Source organism: Ascaphus truei, chromosome 9, assembly GCF_040206685.1.
Source record: "Ascaphus truei isolate aAscTru1 chromosome 9, aAscTru1.hap1, whole genome shotgun sequence".
Lineage (NCBI taxonomy): Eukaryota > Metazoa > Chordata > Amphibia > Anura > Ascaphidae > Ascaphus > Ascaphus truei.
This window is the reverse complement of record NC_134491.1, coordinates 47,351,829-47,374,334: the sequence shown is the minus strand read 5'-3', so window position 1 is coordinate 47,374,334 and position 22,506 is coordinate 47,351,829. Positions and strand designations below refer to the sequence as shown.

General features: G+C 45.4%; 1 long non-coding RNA gene across 1 annotated transcript; it reads left to right on the top strand.

Annotated features, from left to right (window-relative positions):
- The first annotated feature begins 888 nt into the window (after positions 1-888).
- LOC142502279 (uncharacterized) lies at positions 889-18,529 on the top strand. The gene is made up of 3 exons (XR_012803712.1): positions 889-1,395; positions 14,826-14,897; positions 15,997-18,529. It is a non-coding gene; the product is annotated as an uncharacterized LOC142502279 (long non-coding RNA).
- The last annotated feature ends 3,977 nt before the right edge of the window (positions 18,530-22,506 follow it).

Below are 22,506 nucleotides of genomic sequence, written 5' to 3'. Positions count from 1 at the left end.
CTTTTTATTATTGTGATGTTTTCTGCAAATAGATATCTGAAAAAATGTCAAATATTATAAAACAACGTGTGGAAGGAATCCTTAATTTGCTTCATAATGCAGTGTAAAAAATGTCTGCATCAATTTGTGCGGTTGTGAATATAATGGAACTACTTGTTCAAGTTTCGTACATCGTAAAGGAAGAAACGCACATTGTGACATGCCATTGTAATGTGGCCCCTCTAACTTATCCCATAACTGCTCTTACAACCACTCCCTGTAACTCCTTTGCCAACTTCTCCTATAATAACCCCTCCTTATAACTGCTCTCCTCCCCTAACTGCTCTCTATAACCCCTCCCTTAACTCCTGCCTATAACCCCTCCCTAAACTGCTCCTCTAACCCATCCCCAACTGCTTCTATAACCCCTTCCCTAACTGCTCCTATAACCCCTCCCCAACTGCTCCTATAACCCCTCCCCCAACTGCTCCTATAACTCCTCCCCCAACTGCTCCTATAACTCCTCCCCCTACTGCTCATACAACTCCAACTGCTCCTATAACCCCTCCCCAACTGCTCCTCTAGCCCCTCCTATAACCCCTAACTGCTCCTATAACACCTCCACAACTACTCCTAACCCCTTCCCTAACTGTTCCTATAACCCATCCCCCAACTGCTCCTATAACTCCTCCCCCTACTGCTCATACAACTCCTCCAACTGCTCCTATAACCGCTCCCCAACTGCTCCTCTAGCCCCTCCTATAACCCCCAACTGCTCCTATAACCCCTCCCCAACTGCTCCTAACCCTTTCCCTAACTGTTCCTATAACCCCTCCCCCAACTGCTCCTATAACCCCTCCCCTAATCTCTCCTATAACCCCTCCTATAACCCTTCCCCTAACGGCTCCTCTAACCCCTCCCATAACCCCTAACTGCTCCTACAACTCCTCCCCTAACGGCTCCTATAACCCCTCCTATAACCCCTAACTGCTCCTATAACCCCTCCCCCAACTGCTCCTATAACTCCTCCCCAACTGCTCCTATAACCCCTCCCCTAACTGCTCCTCTAACCCCTCCCCTAACTGCTCCTCTAACCCCTAACTGCTCCTATAACCCCTCCCACAACTGCTCCTATAACCCCTCCACCAACTGCTCCTATAACTCCTCCCCCAACTGCTCCTATAACCCCTCCCCCAACTGCTCCTCTTACCCCTCCCCTAACTGCTCCTCTAACCCCTCCCCTAACTGCTCCTATAAGCATCTTCCCAATCTCTCTTATACATTGAAACAAACGGGTGTAATATTGTAGCAGGGACTTGTCAGAATGGCGGCTTGTGACCCCTGATGCACACCCCGTAACAGATCGAGTCGGTAGCGAGTTCTGCAGGATGAGGCCTTCGGGGAAGGCGGCACAAAGTGAGTACTTAGCCTGTCTTTGTTATGCTTAGTTCTGCCAGTGTTATGATGAGCTGGTGAGATCTGAGTGGCCCAGTGATGTCAGAATGGGAACATAAGTCCTGTTCAGTGTTCACTGGATCATTCATCCGTCCAACGCCAATATTAACCCCTTCAATGCCGGAGGTCAACACATTTTCCCCCCCACCCTTTTGCTGCCAGACGAGGTCTGCAATGCATTGCTTCCAGAGCTATTAACCCATTAAAGACACTGCGTACCCCTCTGGCAGAAAAGGCACCCATTAATAAATGTCGGAGTCAAATTAGGTGCAACAGTCGAAACATAAAAATGTGGGCTGGACCATGCATGTATCTTATGTGAAGGTAAAAACACCTGACAATCATAAATAACAAAAAGGGGAGAAGCGCTTCAGACATAAAAGTAACATTTAGGAAGAGGCGTCCCTGCTCCGAAGAGCTTACAATCTAATTAGTAGGTAGGAAGAACATACAGAGACAGTAGGAGGGTGTTCTGGTAAGTGCGTCTGCAAGAGGCCAAGGTTTATGTATGAGGTGTAAATTATCAGCCATGAAGCTACTCATATGCTTCCTTAAGCAGGTGTGTTTTAAGGTGGGTCTTAAATGTGGATAGAGAGGGTGCTAGTCGGATATTGAGGGGAAGGGCATTCCAGGGGTGTGGGGCCGTGGGTAAGAAAGGTTTAAGGTGGGAGAGAGCTTTAGATACAAAAAGGGGGTAGAGAGAAGACATCCTTGAGCAGAACGCAAAAGTTGGGATGGTGCATATTTTATATTACGTGGTATCAACCCAAGTGCAAGTGCCTTATCACTTAAATATAGTTAATAGGGTCCAATAGTGTAAGGATAACCAAACCCCTGCATCTCCTCTGCCAGGCAAACACTTTTTTGTCCCCATTTCCGAGACGCAGACCTGCTGTAGGATGCGCTCTCATCATTTATTCAAACCCCCACGTCAGAGCAGCGAGAACCTCTATAGAAGATAATGATGACACCAGTCAGAAGGCTCTGGCAGCACGAAGCGATGTTACATTACCCAGTAACACTCGCCCACTGTATGTCTGAGGAATATTTAAGGGTCCCCATTCGCCAAGTTAGATATGTGTTTGAGGATATGAAACTAAAATGTAAATCGGTTTGAGAGAGGAAAGTGATATGTAAAAAAATTAAAACAATTTAGACTGAACCAACTGGGGCGCCCCCCCCCCTCCCTCTCCCTCCCCCCCAATAAATAATGATGTTATCAGAAACAAAGCAAGAAAATATATTTTTTAAATTGTTTAATTTCTCATTAAAAGATCATATAATAAACCTCTAGCCACTACATCGTAATTACTGCTTCCCTTTCATCTCAATGGTGATTATTTATTATGTAGCACAAGCCACGTGTTACTGTCGGAGGATACAGAGGATTACATGTGCAGTCACGTGTACGAACATTAAACCTGAATGTGAAGAAGAGGGAATCCCTGTCCCAAACTGCTTACAATCTAAATATTACAGCAGGTAACAAGAAGTAAAGCAACGCAACTCCTGCTGCCCTGGAGAGACCCCTTTGTCTTTAGCTCCGGCACTTGAGAAGTTGAGTACCTGCGTCAGCATTTAACAAGCCGGCTCCCTCCATAAGCAAACCCTTATGGAGGATTTAAGTGCTGTTGTCATGGAGAGAGGTGGTTGTGAAATGCACTTACCCTTCCAATGATCATCCTCTGCTAGAAACTGACCAATCGCCCTCCTACGCTTAGCCTCTCGGGCAGGGGGGAAGGGCATTTGTGAGAAAAACACAGACGGCTCGGACAGGGCCACCAAACAGAAATCTTTGGGCTCAGGACAAAATGTATGGAGCTGCCCCACCCCCCTCCATGGGACACTCTGGGGGAGAAGGTATGGACCTCAAGGAGGTATGAGCCAGGGAGGGAAAGGTGTAGGCCTGGGTGAGGGGTATGGACCTGGGGAGCTGCAGAAGATGGGGGGGGGGGAGCCCTAGTGTGAAGGAAGGCAGCACCTGAACTTAGCTTCAGCACGTGGAAGGGGGGTCTGGGCCTGAGGGGCGACATCTGGTGGAATGGAGGGACCTAAGGCCTGTGGAGGACTGCAGAAGAGGGACTGAGGGCAGGGCGGTGGCTGGCATAAGGCCCAATATTGAAGGGTTGCCAGCATGGAGGTTCAGGCCCCTTTACTCACTTGGTCCAGAAGTATCTACCAACACCCTGTAGGTCAGTGTGATAATAATCCAGTCCTGGTTTTGTATTTCCATTTGCTGGTCAGTCAAACTTTATTAACCCTTTGAGTGTCCCATGACAGACACCCCATCATGAGTTTGGACTCCCCATGGGACCAGGATGCGGGGGCTATGTCATTTCAGATAGATGTTCTAGCGGCGATCACATTTTGTGAGCTACCGCCTCTTCCGTTTGTGTCATCAGTGACATTATTGGCATGCCCCTCTGACAGGCAAGCGTATTGATTCTAGAAAGGAGGTACCATTAAAAAGGCATCACAACCTTCAAAGTGTCAGGAACGTTAGTACAGATAGGACCGGATCATTATAACATTGATGTTGGATAGCTTGGCCGCGTCCCACCACCGCTCAGTGACTTTTAGAGAGGTTGTTCAGGAATCAGACAGTCTTCAGTGAGTAAGTCCAGTAGTGAAGCTGTAACGCTGCGTTAACTCTGGCTCCGCTCCAGAAAACTTAGAACTTAAACCTTTCTTTTGTCAGAGGTACAGCACTAATGCCAAGCAACTCACCCTCTGGCAGTGAAGGCGTTAAATCCAACTACTACATGTATGTTTGTATATAGCGCTTCATAGCAGTAATACGCGTGACAATCATATAGATAACAAATAATATGAATAACACAAAGGGGAGAAGCGCTTCAGACATAAAAGCAATATTTAGGAAAAGGAGTCCCTGCCCCGAAGAGCTTACAATCTAATTGGTAGGTAGGAAGAACGTACAGAGACAGTAGGAGGGTGTTCTGGTAAGTGCGTCTGCAGGGGGCCAAGGTTTATGTATGAGGTGTAAATTATTAGCCACGGGGCTACTCATATGCTTCCTTAAGCAGGTGTGTTTTGAGCTGGGTCTTAAAGGTGGATAGAGAGGGTGCTAGTCGGATATTGAGGGGAAGGGCATTCCAGAGGTGTGGGGCAGTCAGTGAGAAAGGTTTAAGGCGGGAGAGGGCTTTAGATACAAAAGGGGTAGAGAGAAGACATCCTTGAGCAGAATGCAAGAGTTGCGATGGTGCATATTTTATATTACGTTGTATTAACCCAACTGCCAAGTGCCTTATCACTTAAATATGGGTGATCGGGTCCAATAGTGTAAGGATAACCCAACCCCTGCATCTCCTCTGCCAGGCAAACACTTTTTTGTCCCCATTTCCGAGACGCAGACCTGCTGTAGGATGCGCTCTCATCATTTATTCAAACCCCCACGTCAGAGCAGCGAGAACCTCTATAGAAGATAATGATGGCACCAGTCAGAAGGCTCTGGCAGCACGAAGCGACGTTACCCAGTAACACTCGCCCACTGTATGTCTGAGGAATAAAATGGAAAAACGACAAAAGGAAAAAGCAGAATACTGTGGTAGCGAGTCAGTAAAAAACATAAGTGCTGTGTTATTGATCCGTGGAAGAACAGCGCAAGTGTTTATCAGAATATTTTGTCATAACCATTAAAGTTGAGAAGCAATAAAACAGATGGTTATATTTAGCAGAAAGGTAAACAATGTGCGGACCTGCGTTTGGAATGTAAATAAAACACAAACTGTCCCCCTCATAAGTGAACTAGAAACGGTTACATTGACAATGGCTGCTTCCCGACTCTGAAAAGGATACGATACAGTTGGAACACGTGGCGGCCTGCACACGTGGCCAGAAACTGCCACAGAAACCAAGTCACCAGGTAAAAAGAGTTTGCTTTGGATTCGGACCGTATGAGAGGCAATGGGATTAATCTCCCAGGACTAAAATCGGTGCCATTTGGGGCGGCTTGGACCAAAAAAAAAATGCAATTTTAATGAATAAATTCCAACTTTGTATCATTGGGACTTCACTGAAGTGTGAAACGCTGATGCTACAAAAAAAATAAAATTGCGAGTCAGAAAATCAGTTGAAGTCGGAGTTATACAAAGGGCAACGATGGCCAAAGTATAACCATCATGTGGAAGTGTGGCTTATATTTGCAGGAAATCCTTGCTTCACAACAGGTGTCATTGACTGAGCAACCTGTGCTGAAGCAGGGATAGCCTTATAACCTGACCTGCTGGTGGCCCATGAGGACTGGCATTGGCCACCCTGAGCTACACCATCTAAAAGTTGATCCTCCCTGCATTATTTCTCCTGTTGCCAGATGTTTCTCCGCATTCCTGTGGCAGTCTTAAGATCTCAAGCTCTCTGACCACACATTGTTTCCCCCGATTTCTCGTGTGAAAAGAATGGAGAAATAAATATTGACGTGTTGAGCAGCATGGCGGACCTGTGTCATTTCCATCAACGTTTAAAGGGTTCAACTCCCCCCTCAAAAGCCTTGTTTTATATTATCTAGAGAGAGAAGACATGAGGATATAGTAATGCCCCAAGAGACTCATCTCAACAAAGATGATCAATTTAGATTTCAAGATCAATCTTCCCCCGCCCCCCCAACTAATCCTAAAAATGAGCAGTATATACCCCCAGTATATTCCCACATCCAAACCAGAATCCCCTGTAAAATGGACCAGATCAAATCTTAGAGACCCCCTAATAATAGAATAACGATAAACAGCACTCACAATGAGAATAGCAAATAGGTATATAATGTGGGGTGCCGTGGACTAGAGAGGACCCAATTCCTCTAAACACAATATACAATACCGAATAGTCCAGCACTCCCTATAAGAAGAAATAAGGAGATCAAATCATTGGTATAAACCAAAAAAAAAAGGAATGATAATTTAATATATGCACAAGTGAATCAAACAACACTCAACACCAAAAGTATAATATTGAAAAAAACTCTAAAAACATAGAACCAAATACAGGGGGGGGGGGGGGGGAGAAAAGACAATAGGAAAGGGCAAATAACAAAGGAGTATAAGGGGGAGTACAGGGGGGCAACTTTCGGGGAACACCCCTTTGTCAGGCCCATTCCCCTTGGCCCCTGAGGGACAGAAGGGTACTTCCCTGGCCCCACAACCCACACGGATAGTATAAAGCCCCAAATAAGGACAAACAACCCCTCCACTAATACTAGATACAGAAAATGGGAAAGTGCAATGCAATATGCAAACAGAAAATGAGGATGCAGAAACAAAATGTCCAAAAAGTCATGCGATGGATAAACTGAATCAAACCACAGTCCTCATTGTAATTGTCCAAAAGCTCCTGCTCCTCTTGCTCAAAAGGGTGTCTGTCTCAAGGCAAGTTGGGAATAACAATATCACCCGTGTGAGCATTTAGGCTCTTAATGAAAACCAAGCCAAACATTTCCCAGATGTTTCCCTTTCATTGTGGAGTGTAAGAAAGGCCATATTAGAATGGTTGGTGACAAACATATTAGATCAAAATCAAGACAAACTGAGCTCCTAGGCTAAAAGCATCTAAAAACCTGCATCCAGGTTATACACTTCAGCTCCACAATCAAATACTCAAGAATTCATATAGACATAGATATATAGATCTCATTAGCACTCTAATCTAAGCAGATACACAGTACATCTCGCCCCTGTCACTTTATGCCTTAAAACAAGACCCTAATGGACACATTAACACATTTTTATTGGGTATTCCAGAGGGAACAAAATAACATTTTACAAATACACTAACTTGCTTTGACATTAATTCAACTGCTGAAACATGACCGGCTTTATAAATCCGTAATTACGGAGTCTCATTAATCTTGCTTCTCACAGGAAAAAGGGACAAAATAAAGTTCATTAGTTAAAATGCTAACCTACTTCCTTTGAAGCGATTTATGCCAATAATCCTTCTCAATTTATTAGAAGGCAAACTGATCAGACTTTGCCTTTTCTAGAAGAAGACTATCCTTCAATGTGCCGGATCATACAGGGATTTTGTAATAAGGCAGACGAATCCAGATAAGAGATCCAACCTAAACCTATATCCTATAAAAATACAATGGAGTGCTTATTTATGACCCTCACGAAATGAACAAATAATTTGTTATACCTCACTTTATAATCTGACCAAATTTGGCATAGGCACGGAACGCAAGCAAGATGGCTGCTCGGGTCCCGGGCAGAACAAGCAGGCAAAGATCAATTACCAGAGCTCAGATCAGGATCCCGGCCCACGTCTCCGGAGCACCCTGCAGATTTAAACAGAGGGGATAAAAAAAAAACACATAGCGCAATTCGTCGCACAGTTCTTACGCCAAAGAGACCCATGTGGGCAAGCAAGGAAGAAAGATGGCGGCTCCACGAGGAAGCTTCGGACTCGGAAGCAGAGCATCGCTCATTACCCAAACAAAAAGAAAGTAGGTGTTAAAAGCGCTTATGCTTAAAGCTGCAGTTCAGTCTTTTTTTTTTTTAATTTATTTTTTTACTTCAATAGTTTTATGTGTGCAATCTCTAATTACCTAAAGAACTGTATAGCTGCAGGTCAATTCGTTCTCCATGTATTGATAGGTCGAAATTTGGTGACATAATTAGTGAAGGGATCTGTTTATATTCTGCTTGTCTGTCAGTGGAAGCTCATGAATATTCATGAGCACTCCTGCACTGACAAGTGCTAGAGGGAGGGCAGGGCTGACAAAGGGGTGTGCCAGGGCTTGTGACAGGACATGAAGGGGCAGTGCCTTAGCAAATGGCTGTTAAAATAGAATACAAGAAAATTGGTCTTTAAAAGTTGTTGTTTTAAAAACAGAAAATGCTAAAAGTATTTTCTTATTACAGAACTGATTTATTAAAAAAAAACACACATGCAGGATATTGACTGAACTGCAGCTTTAAAAACAAAATATTGTGACACTAAAAATTATATAAATCAAGATTATAAGGAAAAGTCATAGATATGAGACAAGGCAGCCTGATACAAAAACTGATCGAACAAGATCAATACATAGTACATATAACAAATACGAACCGGCGCCTTTAAATCTCCAGTGAATGTCCAAAATGAAACAACCGCTACTAAGTTCTAAACAGCATCAGTTGGTTCATTTTGGACGTTCACTGGAGATTTAAAGGCGCCGGTTCGTATTTGTTATATATCGCTCATTACCTACAACAGCGGTGCGCAAACTTGGGGGCGCGAGACTGCCGGCGGGGGCGCGCGGGGTTTACAGAGGACCCGCACGCTTCCCGAAGGCACTTAAATTAAGTGCCGGGGGAGTTGCAGGGCCTCTGTAAACCTTTACTTACCTAGGCTCCGGCGGCTTCCTGCGTCGCCATGGCAACGTGATGTCATGACGCCGGAGCGCAGGTAAGTGGAGGTTAGGGGGGGCGCGGGAATGAGGGGACTGCCGGCAGAGGGGGCGCAGGGAAAAAAGTTTGCGCCCCCCTGACCTACAACTCAAGGTGAGCTGGACAACTTACTAATAAAACAAAAATAAATAAAAACAATAAACCTAAAGAAGCTTACGACCATCCGGCCATTCGATTCACCTTAAGTATATGCGATACTTGGGAAGGGCGAAAGAGACTTAAAGGACAACCCTCTCTCTTGACTCCCATATGGAGAAATGAGGAATTTCCACTAGGTTGTTCCCCAAGTAGAAACAATGAATGGATTGAAAAAGAAAAAAAAAGAAGGAAAGAAATACAAGAGAGAATATTCCACAAATCGGAGTTCTTCAAATGCTTTCAAATTAAAACTATCCTCTAAAAAAGGTGGAATTTACTAGAAAAACAACCCACCTCCTTTGCAGGATCTGCACCTTACAGGAACATGAAAGATGGATTATCTCGGCAGCATAATCCATCTGGAGCGCTAGGGATAGAACAAGACAAAGTTATATGACTTTGGGAGAAGGACGGTGAGAAGGAAATCAGAGGATGATTGGACAGGTACGTGGGAGGCCGCGGCTCGCTCGTCTATCCGCTCAATTACAAGAAAATAGATTCAACATGTGGTTCTGAACGGCAGATAAATTAGCACATACATGAGCCAGCAGGCTCTGTTGGGAGAAACAGTGGACATAGGGCTATTCTGTGTCACATATTTTGGATATGTACACAAGTTATTCCTTTCTGGGTGGAAATTAAAGAAAAACAGATACAACACTAAGGATTGATCCATTGATAATGGATCTGGGGAAACCAATCTCAGACATCCCTCCCAACACTATTAGATTAAGTGCACATCTCCAGACGGCAGCAAAATCCACTATAGCACTTCAGAAAAAGCACACAAACATGCCACCGGTTACAATTGATGGAGAAGGCGAGACATGTTTTAGACATGGAAAAACTCACTGCAATATTAAACAATTAAATGACGAAGTTTGAGAGGAACTGGTTCCCCTGAAGAACAGCCTTCTCTGAAAACATTCCATCCATGCAGGAGAGACGCCGTCTGCCCTGTATAAAATACTGGTCAGTCGTCAGCCTTGATCTTACTAAAATTATTCACCTATTCTGTATACCCACATGGAATTACTTTGGTCTCCCACCCCACCCCTATAGATTATTTGTTTCCCAATAATTCCTACCCACCTTTTTTGTACCCCATCCCATAGAACCCAACTTAATAAATAAAAATGTTTGGAGAAAAAAAAAATTCTCACGAATTTATCTTCAGATCCTCCTAATATGGGGAACTGAATGTAAACCGATCTTACAGAATGCAATGTTTCTACTTTTTTAAACCCTCCTTTAGGGAGATATCTACATCCAAATACAAAGTCATTAAAACCGTTTAAATAGCCCGGGGCACAGATGATTTACCAATTTATACTATAAAATGTTGGCAGAAACAAACTGTTCGGTTGTTCAACCATAACCAACTAGATGCTCAGCTGTAATTATATGAATACCCAGAGAAGGAAGAGGCCCTGGGGTTATGCACCAGCTACAGTACAGACAGAGTGCCAGGCTTTGGGTGCCCAGAATGGTGTGTGTTGTAAGCTAAGAAACAGATATAATTGATGTCCCATCTTACTGCCTTTGTTACTGAGCTGTATACATCCTGGCTGACACCTATGCCCAATTAAATATAGAGGTGTGTCTCATGCTGCGGTTATGCAGCTATTGCTACCATTGTTGTGCTTAACTGTCATGCAGCTGTGTATTGTCAGCACATACTATTAAAAGTCATAATATATTCTGAGCCAACTCAGGTCATGAGTGACTAACAATACAGCGCACTACTTCTGTCACTGTGTTTGGTATACTATCCAGGGGTGAGCAAACTTTTTATGCTGAGCCCCCCTTTTTATCCATGAAATTTCTCGGGCCCCCCCTGCCTGATGTAATCAAAATCACATTAAAAAAAAACCTTTATTAAACGGTATACAATGTAAATACAAATATGTCTAAGGCCGCGCGTATAGTGCCCGCAACGGCAACGCTAGCGAAAGTTGTATTTCGCTTTGCGGCGGCGGCGTGGGCGACCAGGCCATTGATTGGTTCAGGGGCTGTCACGAGGCGATAGCCCCTGAAAAATCAAATATTGCCGGCTTAAAAAAAGTGGCGGCGACAATGCATTTGTTTCGGGCGACGTCGCGTCGCCGGCACTAAGCGCAGCCTAAATACTTACATACTTCAACAGCTCGCTCTTGCAAAATTAGGCTGCGTCCACGCTGCCGCTGAGAGCTGTGACATCACCAACTCTCCAAGCATGAGCACAGGGTGTCCTGCATAATTTTGCAAGCACGAGCGGGGAAGTGTTTACACTTTTTTTTATTATTTCTGTACATTCATAGTATGAGTGATATAGTGGCAGCCGACCCTTAGACTTGCAGAGGATCGCAGCGAAGCAGGTTGCCAGCGGAGGAGAGCAGGAACACAGCGCTATTGTAGGGCAGACACCGGAAGGAGGGGCGTTTGACATCACAGCGCTTTGGCGTGCTCCTCCCCCGTACCTCCGAATCACGTGGCCCCACCTGCACTATTCTGTTTGGCCGCCCGCGCACATCTTTTTTGCCTGCGCACCCAGGTTTTGCCGCAAGCCCCTCGCCTAAATAATCTTGCGCCCGGGGCGCCCCCCCCTCAGTTTGTGCAACGCTGCATTCAATCACAACACCCACACAATCACAATCACAATACACACAACCAACGCTCAATCACAACCAACACACACACGCATTCACAACACACACAGACAGACAACCAACAGGCACAGCACACACACACACGCAACACCCACTCAATCACAACCAACACAGCACACACAATCACAACACACACAGTCACAGCACACACACCACACAGACACACACACTGCAGTCCCTATACACACACACACACATATATATATGTAGCTCTGTGTAATTTTGGGGTTACATGCCTCTCTCCTCCTGTGCAATAATCCCTGTTAAAAGGGCAGGTTTGCCAGGAGTAATCATGAGGTCTGCCCTCATCCCGTGATGTGTATTGTGTAGTGAAGGAAGTGACATCATGCTCTGTGTCCAATTACAGTGACACTGGGGTGGTGCCTACTGGAGCTATATAGTATGCAAACACTGCCTGAATTTAGTGTGTGTGAGTGTCTCATCCCACTTGAATGAGACTGTCTGACCCAACACACTGCCAGGGCTCTGGCAAGGATTGTGGCCCTCCCCTAGGGGAGAGGTGGGCAGACTATTCCCTTACTCTATTACAGAGTAAGGGAAGAGCAAGGACAGCTTCTAGGGCCCTGACTAGGAGTGGTGTCCAGGGACTTCCTTGAGGTGGGCAACCTTGATGATGTGCGGCTAGAGACCGGCCGCAGTGATGGGCAGTCTCCCACTAAAGATGACAATAAAGAATGTCCAATTTGAAAGAACCTTCTTGTCTGAGAGTGGAGTCATTCAGGGAGAAGCTGCACCCAGAAGTTCTCTTCCAGAGACTCCTCCCTGCTGTCGTGGGGACCTGGAAGAGATGGAGGCGCTGTACCAGAACTGAGTAGTTCTCAGCATTACCTCACGAGCCAGTCCTGATGTATTTCCCTATACAATCAAGCGGGAGACTCAGGAGTTCTGTAAGCCAGCAGGGGCACCACACTATAGTACATGTAACATGGGGCAGTTTCCTCACGTAAGGGGCCAATATGAGATTGGGGGGGGGGGGGAACACCGTTATATATATATATATATATATATATATATATATATATATATAACACACACACACCTGGTTTGGGGGGAGGGAGTAACTAAGCCTGCTCAGGTCCCCCCATTTGCTGCTGAAAACGGACGGGTAACAGACAGGAGGAGGAGGGCTTGTCTGTGTGCAGGGAAGGCCCCGCAGCAAGGCCCCACCCCCTCTGCAGGCCCCACCCCCTCTGCAGGCAGACAGCATAGAAGCAGCAGCCTCAGCACGGAGCTTCTGGCCGCCTCCAGGTTTCCCCGCCCCCACGTTTCCCCGCACGCAGCCTGCGCCCCCCCTACATTATCTTGCGCCCCCCAGTTTGCACACCGCTGCTATAGACGCCTCAATCCCAGTTAATTATAACTAGGGTATTTAATCTCACCGTGTATATAGTTTTGAGCACTTAGAAGAGTTTATGTATCAATAACATTTTATTGTTTTGTTTTTATGGACTTGGTGGTGGAGTGACAACAAATATTCCATTATTAAGATACTATTGTTACATAATTGGTCGAGTGCAATAAAAGGGGTTTCTTTTCGTTGATTATCTATTGATCAACAGTTTCTGTCGTTAGTATCACCCATACCCTTTGCACCCCATTTATAATTTCTCCTTTGAGTCTTAAGGTAGAGTGGTTGTTTGCCATCTTATTGTGTCCAGACTGTCCCTGCTACCTGCACAGGTAAGCACTTTGCCTTTCGGCAGCAAGCTAGAATTCCAAAGCTGTGAGACCTGCTTAGAGGTAACCTACAGTAATTAACTTAACTTACCCAATTAAACCCGTTAGATTCTTCCATGAAACACATGTGATATCATTTTATCAATATCTGCAATTAGAGCATTATGCAATTACCGAGAGAGAAAAAGATAGATGTAGAGATAGAGATAGATAACCAACTCTTGGACTCCAGACAAAGCAATGAAGACTCATTTTATGAGAAAATGGGAGTTGGATCTGGGGCTTCACTCTGGATATAGAGGATTGGGACGATATCTCCAGATGCTCTGCAATCTGCAGAAAGACAAATACGGAGAGATTCGACCCCTAGTACGATTCACTCTTTTTGCCCCCTCATACCCCCCCTTTGCTGTAGAAGATGTATCAAAAGGGATCATTATATGTTCTGCCCAAAAGTGAACCCTTATGGAAGAGTCAGATTGCTTATTGTAACTTTAATGAAACATTAACATCACTCGAGATCCTTCAAAGTTCCTGCTGAACAGGCCCATAATAGATTTGGATAGATACTTCAGCAAACCGACTTTGCGCACACAGTCTGATACTTGGAGTGAAATTACAAGAATTCGGAAACAGAGGAAAAACAAACCCCCACCCTCTTTCAACAGGTCACAAATAACATTTGGGCCACAATGGATTACAGAAAAACTGACAGTCTTACTATGACTTATTCCATACATTTACCAAAACTTGGCAAACCCTGGCTAGTGCCAAACTATTTTATAGTTTGCAGTGTCATTATATTAATTTCAAGCCATATTTTGTCTTATATAGGGCCAATAGTGTACGCAGCGCTCTACACAATGAATCCCTTCTTTGTCGATCTTACAATATAATTTCGGTGTTAGGCACAGAGAGATAAGAAAATGTCAGCAAGACCATCCCCGACCAAGAAAGCCGTTGACATTTTGCTGCTCATGAAGTCCTCCAGCATTGGATAGACACACCACACTCCTAAAGCGAGAAGCATATCAGATTCATTTAATACACACTAGTAATGGTGGACGACTTCATGAGCAGCAATATTGAAACGGCTTTCTTGGTCAGGGACCTTCCTTTCCAGTTAGGTTGGTCGCCCACCTCACGCCCCACATGCATTAACGGTTAGCGCCCCTTATATTCATTTATACTGGTTATACTATTGTATTTCTGCAAAAGGGAGGTGTCTCTCCGTGAGTAGAGGCACCGACTAAGGAATGACAGTGAAGCAGGGGAGCCTCGTTCAAATCCCTGTGTCAGCTCCTTGGGCAAGACACTTATCTCCCTGTGCCTCAGGCACCAAAAACAGACTAAACTCACTGGGCAGGGCCTGCCTGTACAAATACCTGTACGCTGCGTACCGCGCGCTATATTGTAATGGTGAAGCTCTTTGCGCCCAATTGGGAAAAAGGCACTATGAAATAGTTATGTACATGTTGTGATTCTTTACATGCTCTTTTCTCAGATCTGTGAACATCAAGCAAATACCTGAGTGTTTTCTTTCGCTCCACAATACAGCAATTAGTCTCTAGTGATGGTAATAATTGCATAATTTTTTCTTATGCTCCGATTCTGGCTTTTGTATTCATTTAGAGGTTAGCTGGCCTCTATTGATGTTTTATTGATAATTATCTTTGAATGATGGCTTTGATTTTAATTGCTTGTTTGGGGATATGTTTTCTATATCGCCACTGTTCTGTTCTTATGTTGCTGTGACGACGGGACACTGCTTTTTTTTTTTTGTGTCTCGTCCCCATGGAAATAAAAAAAAAGTACACACACACGTATTTTGGGCTACTAATCAGAGGTAAATTAAATAAAATCACCTCTGACGGTGCTTAGCTCTAAAAAAAAAAAAAAAAAAAAAAAAATATATGAAAAGAAGAAACAAAAGCAGTTTGCCAAAAGAAAGCATTCTAGCATATCCCAAAAAGTATACATTTTATTATTGCAACATCTAAAAATACACACAACATGTATTAAAATCAGCTGAGGGAAAAACCCTGCGTACCTAAACTGACTATTTTTATAATGTTGCAATAATAAAATGTATACTTTTTTGGATATGCTAAAGTGCTTTCTTTTGGGGTGTGTTTGTGTGTCTGTCTCTCTAATGTATACGACAAAGAAGCCCACAGCTACATCCAATATGACAAAAATACAGTGAAATACCTATATATTCTCTTGAAAAGGGGTCATTTAGTTAAACCCTTTGGCCAAAGCACTTTTAACCTGCAAGCCACGACCATTAGCAGGTCCTAACACTACCTGATTAAAATCCTCATTTACCTCTATATTTGGAGGAAGAATTACCACATAGGATCTGTCCAAACCCAGTAACATGAAAAAGACCTGCTAACGTAGAAAGTGGGGAGGGGCGAGCTTAATCCGTGGTGGAGAGGGGCCACTAACCTCCAAACAGCTGAGACCAGCAGAAAATAAAAGTTAACACAAAATACCAGCAAGCTCAAGAAATCCCACACAACACAACCACACTCACAAGTCAGCCGGCACCTCAGTGTTCATTATATGAGGGGTTTTGTATTTTCATATTTTAGCCCTCACCCCTTGATAAGGTGCGTGACGCAGCAGAAACATTGGATCACGCTAAAATATTAAATACTCTTTGATTACAGACGCAAAGGTCCGACTTTCCTCTGAGCGACCCTAGATCCCAAAGCAATATCACACCAAGGATACCAGGGCGAAATACAAATAGGAAATTACTACAATACTGCTTGCAAAAACTTCCCTCCCAAATCTGGCATCAGCGGAGGCCGTTACATCCAACTTTGTGTTGAGCAAAACATAAGCATGTTTTAACAGGTCTGCTGGTTTGTACGGGTCCGCTGGGGAAACAACGGCTTTTTCTGTGCCTGGGTCACCATGACATAGAATGGGCTTGGACCGTTTGTGGGGATTCTTCTCTTGCTTCTTTATAAGCCCTCAGTTCTCACAATCCATCTGGCAATTGTAGCCCCATTTTCCAGACCCGAGATCAAGACAAACAGCCCATCTGACTTTCTCCAGCAACAGGATCTTTCCAGATATTTCTTGGCGGTATCTGATGAAGTCCAAGGATTGTAGCCTGGATTCTGAAAGAGACGATGGGTTTGAACAAATGAGGGTAAAATACCAGTTTAGACAGAAAAAGGATGCAACGTTAGACCTCAAATGTGGAATGGTCGTTATGCATGAGAGCCTGCAGTACCAATGGGGCCAAAGTGGTTTGCAGCTAATTGGTCTATTGGCTTCAAAAGGAGTATTGATATGTTCAAATCTGTTCATCCTCTGGAATCCCTGTATTGAAATCGCTCACCTCTTGCTAGTTTGAAAACAACATCTGGCACTGGTTTTGGGACGGTAAAAAAAAATAGCTTTTACCTGTGGAGACGCGATAAATAGCTCCAAGTCAGAACCAGGAATACAGGTTTCATTAAATGGAATAGTAAGCAGGTCGACTTTAAATGGTCTCTGTAGAGTGTGTAGACCATCGTGGTTTAACCATAATGCCCTTGGTGCTGTAGTTGAAGATGCTTGTGATCCTCACCATCAGCCCGATTGGATCAAATGTAGAATCTCATAAGAAACCCACCGCTAACTAAATAATTTGTGGATACTCATTGTACTCGACACCTGAAATAAAATCCTCCTCCATGCTGGTTATCCATGCTCTGACAATGCAGGCAGTTTCCATCACATGTTTGCATGCCGCCTCAGTGGCTAGAAAGGAATTGCATTTTGAAAAGAGCGGTCATCAAAGGGAATAATGGTCTTGTTGGGTAACCGAGCTGTAGCTGGACCCACCTTTGGGACAGGCACCCAACATTCATTCCGCATCTTTTGCGTAACCGGACATTTTTATTCAGCTCTTTCCAGAGAAGATCTTTAACTGTAGAATGTAGTGGGGGGGAAATAAATTAATACATCTTTCGTGGACCAATAAACATTGCATCCGGTTTCTTAAGCTTTTAGGATCTTTAAATTTCCATGGCGGCTTTCATAGCTTTAATAAACTTATCTATGTCCGAAGGCACAAATGAACTCCTGTTCTGTTATCTTAACCTTTCCCCTCTGAGAAAGTCTGGAGACTCAAAAAAACAACTTGGCCTGAAAGACTCCTCTGGCTCTTCACGCTGGTGAATGTGCTCGCAGCATAGATGTAAAGTCAGAATGCCAAGGACGGGATCCCCAGGTTGCTTATAATCTAGGGTCTGTTGCAACGGTCTAAAGCCAGACCAAAAAAAAGTTTAGAAACTCTGATGGGCTGTCACCTGCTGTGACTGTACCAATGCAATCAGAGCATCATTTGTTTTTATACTCGGGAGCAGCTCCTGACACACAAAGCATTTGGTCTTCTATGACTTTTTGGGTTTGCCCCCCTAAAAAAAAAAAAAAAAAAGGAAATTAGGAACAAAAAATAAAAAGTAAATAAACCCTGCTGTAATATATGCCATGCATTAAAGGAGATAAAGTTGCTGCTCAGGAGCAGGCATGAAGTCTTCCCACCGGGATGCAGAAGGAAAGTCATGCAGACTCCGATCCCCTGTGGATAACCAGCTGCCACTGAAGGGACTTGCTGTAGATCTAAATAAATTTAGCCCCAAAAAGCCGGCATGTGATGTCATCAGAACGTCTCCGCGTTACATCAGGTTTCGCCGACCCGACAGAGCGTCACTACCGGTATGCTGCTGCAAGGTGTGCCGGTTACCTGGGACTCCATGGGGGCGACGGGTGACAGTCTTACTCATCCTGCAGTCTCTAAAATCTGTCTCACTCCTCCCACAAAGGGGGGGGAAGTAACCAATGGAACATCCCCAAGATGGTGCCCCCAAAATTAAAAATCGCTGCAGCAACAATCTGCAACCTACCGTTAGGTGTTACCACAGGAACTGACCGGAGGACGTGACAATGTCATACTTCCAGGGTCAAGGTTAATTCTGCTCTCTAGAAGTGAGAGCGGACTCTGGAATTTGAACCCTGCTCCCCCTGCTTCCAAATCAATGCCTTTACTCCACGAACCACTCAATTTTACCAAAATCTTACACCCAACTCTATTCTTTGATTTGTTTGGCTGCCACTTACCTTTTTTGCCCCCACACCTCCCTTCCTCTTTGCTGCACATAGCGTAAACATCTCCAACGCACCTCATTGTTTTGTTTAACCCGTTTGTACTACCTTAAAGTTTTTGTAATAAAAAGTCTAGAAAAACACAAAAAACCATTGTGCATCACAACTGTAAAAGTCTAAAAGGCGCATTTGTGGATTGTTATCCAAACACCAATTTCATTTTAAAGAAAAAATGGCGTCTGTGTTATAAAGGGGCATCTATGGTGGTGGGGGCTGCAAGTTGATCATGCTAGGGCAGCACTGCAGGTGAGGGGAGACCTTTCACAGGAACAATGCATGATGGAGATGAGCAGCTCGGCTCAAGTCCTTAGAGTGGCGAGGTGGCCGGACACAGGGGACCAGACTGTCGAACAGGTCAATATACAGTACAGTATCAAATCACCTAGTATATCAAATGGTTTAAAATACAACACGAACAACAATGTTGTGACAGTAGTAACATGCGTACCTTAACAGGAGCACCTAGCAAGAGTTCAATAGTGTTCCGATCTATATTTCTGGATACTCTAGTCTCCTGGAATATTATTAGTAATTGCTGCTAGTATGCAAGATACAAAAACAATGCCATCTACTACTTTGCCAGGGCTATATTGTGGCATTCCTCCTAATCTATCTAAACAGCTGAAGCGACTTCACGCTTCAAACGGTCTCCCCAATGACATGGTGTGGATGTGTGCCACACGGCTGTGGTGAAGTCTAGGGGTTTGTGAGGAATTATTAACCACATCCGGCACCCATATCTCATTGATAATCAGGGCCACTGACAGCTTTCCTGGGGCCCAGGACTACCAAACCCCATATTTCCCCCAAACTTCCATATTAAGAAGACCCCCACTCCCCCAATTCCATGTTAAGACACAAAAAAAGTAGACTTTCCTTGGGGATGGTCAGGCCGGGCCCGGTTGCTGCAGGGGTCCGGCGACCTCATTAGGCCGGGCCCCAGCTCTCCATCTGCTGCCGGCCTCCTCACTGTCCCACGCCGAGCTTCCAAAGTCAGCACGCACTGGAAGATGAGGCCCAGCTTACTTCTGGCGGGCTGACGTCAGAGGGGCCCATTGCTTGCCGCCAGAGGTTGGAAGCTCGGCGTGGGACACAGGAAGAGGCTTGCGTCTGATGGAGAGCCGGGCCTGGCCATGACTGGCAGCCGGGCTGGCCAGAGGTCAATACAAAATTACACTAACCCAACAGCTAACAGCCAACGTATCCAGAAGTAAGCCAACCTAAAACGCACAGGAGAGAAGAAAACAAAACATGGTGTACTCTAAATTAAAGGAGAAAGTCCTGCTGTATGAATCTGCACTTGGAGTTGATAATCCAATCTGGCAGATAATCCAATCTGGTCTTTGTCCACTTTACTCTTTGAAGGAGAGCAGATCAAAACTGCTGGGCTCACCTCGTTTGTAGACGACCAAGCAAATGTGTGGATCAGGAAAAAACAAAGGATAATCGCGCAAAATATTTATTTAAACAGAACATTAAAAGATATATTCCCAGAGGGAACACTTCACGATGACTCCAAGTCCTGCCTCCGTCCTCAGTTCAGGTAAAACGTCCTGCGTTCCTCCCAGCCCCACAAGGTCTTAAGGTGCTGGGAAATCCGTCCCAGGAGTCTCTAGGTAGTCCCTCAGGATACTTGCCGAAGAGCCAGCTCTGTTTCCTCAGAGTATGAATAGGTTCTCCCAACCAGCATCCTTCCTCGTTGGGGAAAGTCACCGTATCCAACCTTCTCAAAGTGACCGTGGACTGAGGCGTTCCGCTAAATATTAGCCGAGGAAAGACGCGCTATTAGAGAGGGTTGGGGGTTCCTTACAATGCATCTGCTCTCAGACGCGCTAGGACAGTGTCAGGGTTCCGCAGAATTTTTGTAACGCTCGGCCTGCCCACAAGCCAGATGAGACCCGGGACTGAGGTGGAAAGGGATAATACCACACACCTGACAGTAAACGGGGGCACGGCCGGAGTGTGGAAGTAGCGTAGGTGGTCCGGGTAACAACAATAGATAGAGTACCGTACTTGCCAACTCCAGCGGTGGTAGGTAAAGTCCGTACGCCAAAGGTCGTGGATTGGAGAGAGCAGCGAAGTAGATTGTCCGTATGCCGTGTCCAAGGGATATAGAAGTCTGTAAGGTAAAGAGTCCAATGCCAATTCCAAGGGTACCAGAGAGCAGCATAAAAGAAGTCCACAACCATAGGTCAATATCCAGGGAAGTCAGCAGTATATCCAGGGACAGGAACAGGGACTGAAAGACAAAAGGGACCAGGCAACAGCAGACAGCACCAAGGTACAGAAGCTATGCAGAGCAAAGAGGAAACGGTGAGGGGAGACTAAATAGGGGGTTGGGACCTATCAGAGGAAGGGGAGGAACGGAGGAGTGGTCTGAGGGAAGACCTGATAGGAGGGAAGTGTTTGGGAAGCTGGGGCCTATCGGAGCAAGGGGAGGAACGGAGGAGCGTCCCGAGGGAGGACCTAATAGGGGAAAGGTGCCTGGGTAGCTGGGGCCTGTCACAGCAAGGGGAGGAGCGGAGGAGCGGCCCGGGGAAGGGCCTGATGGGAAAGAAGGGCCTGGGGGTCGGACCTGACGGGGAAGAGGCAGGGAAGCGCGTGGAGTGTGCGCCGTGTCATCGGAGGCGGAGTCAGGTGCCCGGCGCCAGTAAATGGCAGCCTGGGTCCGCGCGCCCGTAGGGGTGACGCGCGCGACCCAGAAGTGTGGGGGCAGCGGGAGAGAGAGCCGCAAGGAGCGAGGTACGCCGCCGGGGAGCCTGGGCGGCATGTAACAGAGGTAAGGAGGCGCTGGAAGCGGGTATACCCGCAGCGCGGATCCTTTCAATTTCATAATATAATTAGGGTTCCTTAACCTAAAAAGCTTGGAAACCACTTCCTTATGCCCTAGTGCCACCTATTGGTGCAACAAATATTACAGTTTCACATTTGATTCCTTTATTCCTGTACTTTCGGCTTTCTTATTTTCAGACTTGAGTATAAGAGAAACAAATTCACTGCCACAGGAATACACCGCAGCGATGAAAAGGTTAATATTTGAGAGGCAAGCGACAATTAGGCGATTTTAGATTCTATGTATTTTGTGGCGTAAGTGACTGTTCCAGTTACAACAGTAAACATAGAAAGGTAACTGACCTTTACAGAGGTCCCACGGTTTCCCCAGGGAAATCAGTTTATGGGGAAGAGAGCGGACCTCTAACCGCAGCACCGACACCCACGTTACAGCACCAGGCCAAGCTCCCTGATAGGGTTAACTTTGATGGGGTTGAAACCAGGAGTGGACACACCACACACCTGGTATATATTATCAATTCCACACCGGTCCCAGTGATGGTCATATTTTTCCATTAAGTTAATGAAATTATGGGACCCTGGTACTAGGAACAAAGACGTCTGCCTTGAATGGGTGAGCCTCACGTCCGAGTGATGTCACAAGACCGCACTAGCTTTGATAAATGTTCTATAAAACGTTATATTCCCAGACCCAGGAGTATCACTACGGTTTAATATAAACCCTACGCTAATGACCTTCCAAACGACATGGCCATTCCAAGACAGCCGCGGGTGGCGTCCTGCGCATGTAGCGCTAGACCAGGAGGCCAACTCCAGTCAAAGGCCACCAGCAGGTCAGGTTAAGATATCCCTGCTTCAGCACAGGTGGCTCAGTCTTCGACTGTCCCACCTGTGCTGAAGCAGGGATGTCTTGAAAACCTGACCTGTTTGTGGCCTTTGAGGACTGGAGTTGGCTATCCCTGCGCTAGGCCGTTGTTATTTGTTATTTGCATTTTTCCAAATTGCTGGTGCGTGTATGGCGCGTAGCGTGTGTAGGGTGTGTAGGGCGCGTAGTGTGTGGCGTGTAGGGTGTGTAACGTTTACCGACATGATGTTGAGGCTTTACAAAATGTAGACTTCAAGTTTGCCTAATTACACAAAGATTTACGTCATTGTTGGTGGCAAAAACGTGTAAAAAAACGTCTGCAACCAAGCATGATTAACCCTTAGTAGGCATGCAATTC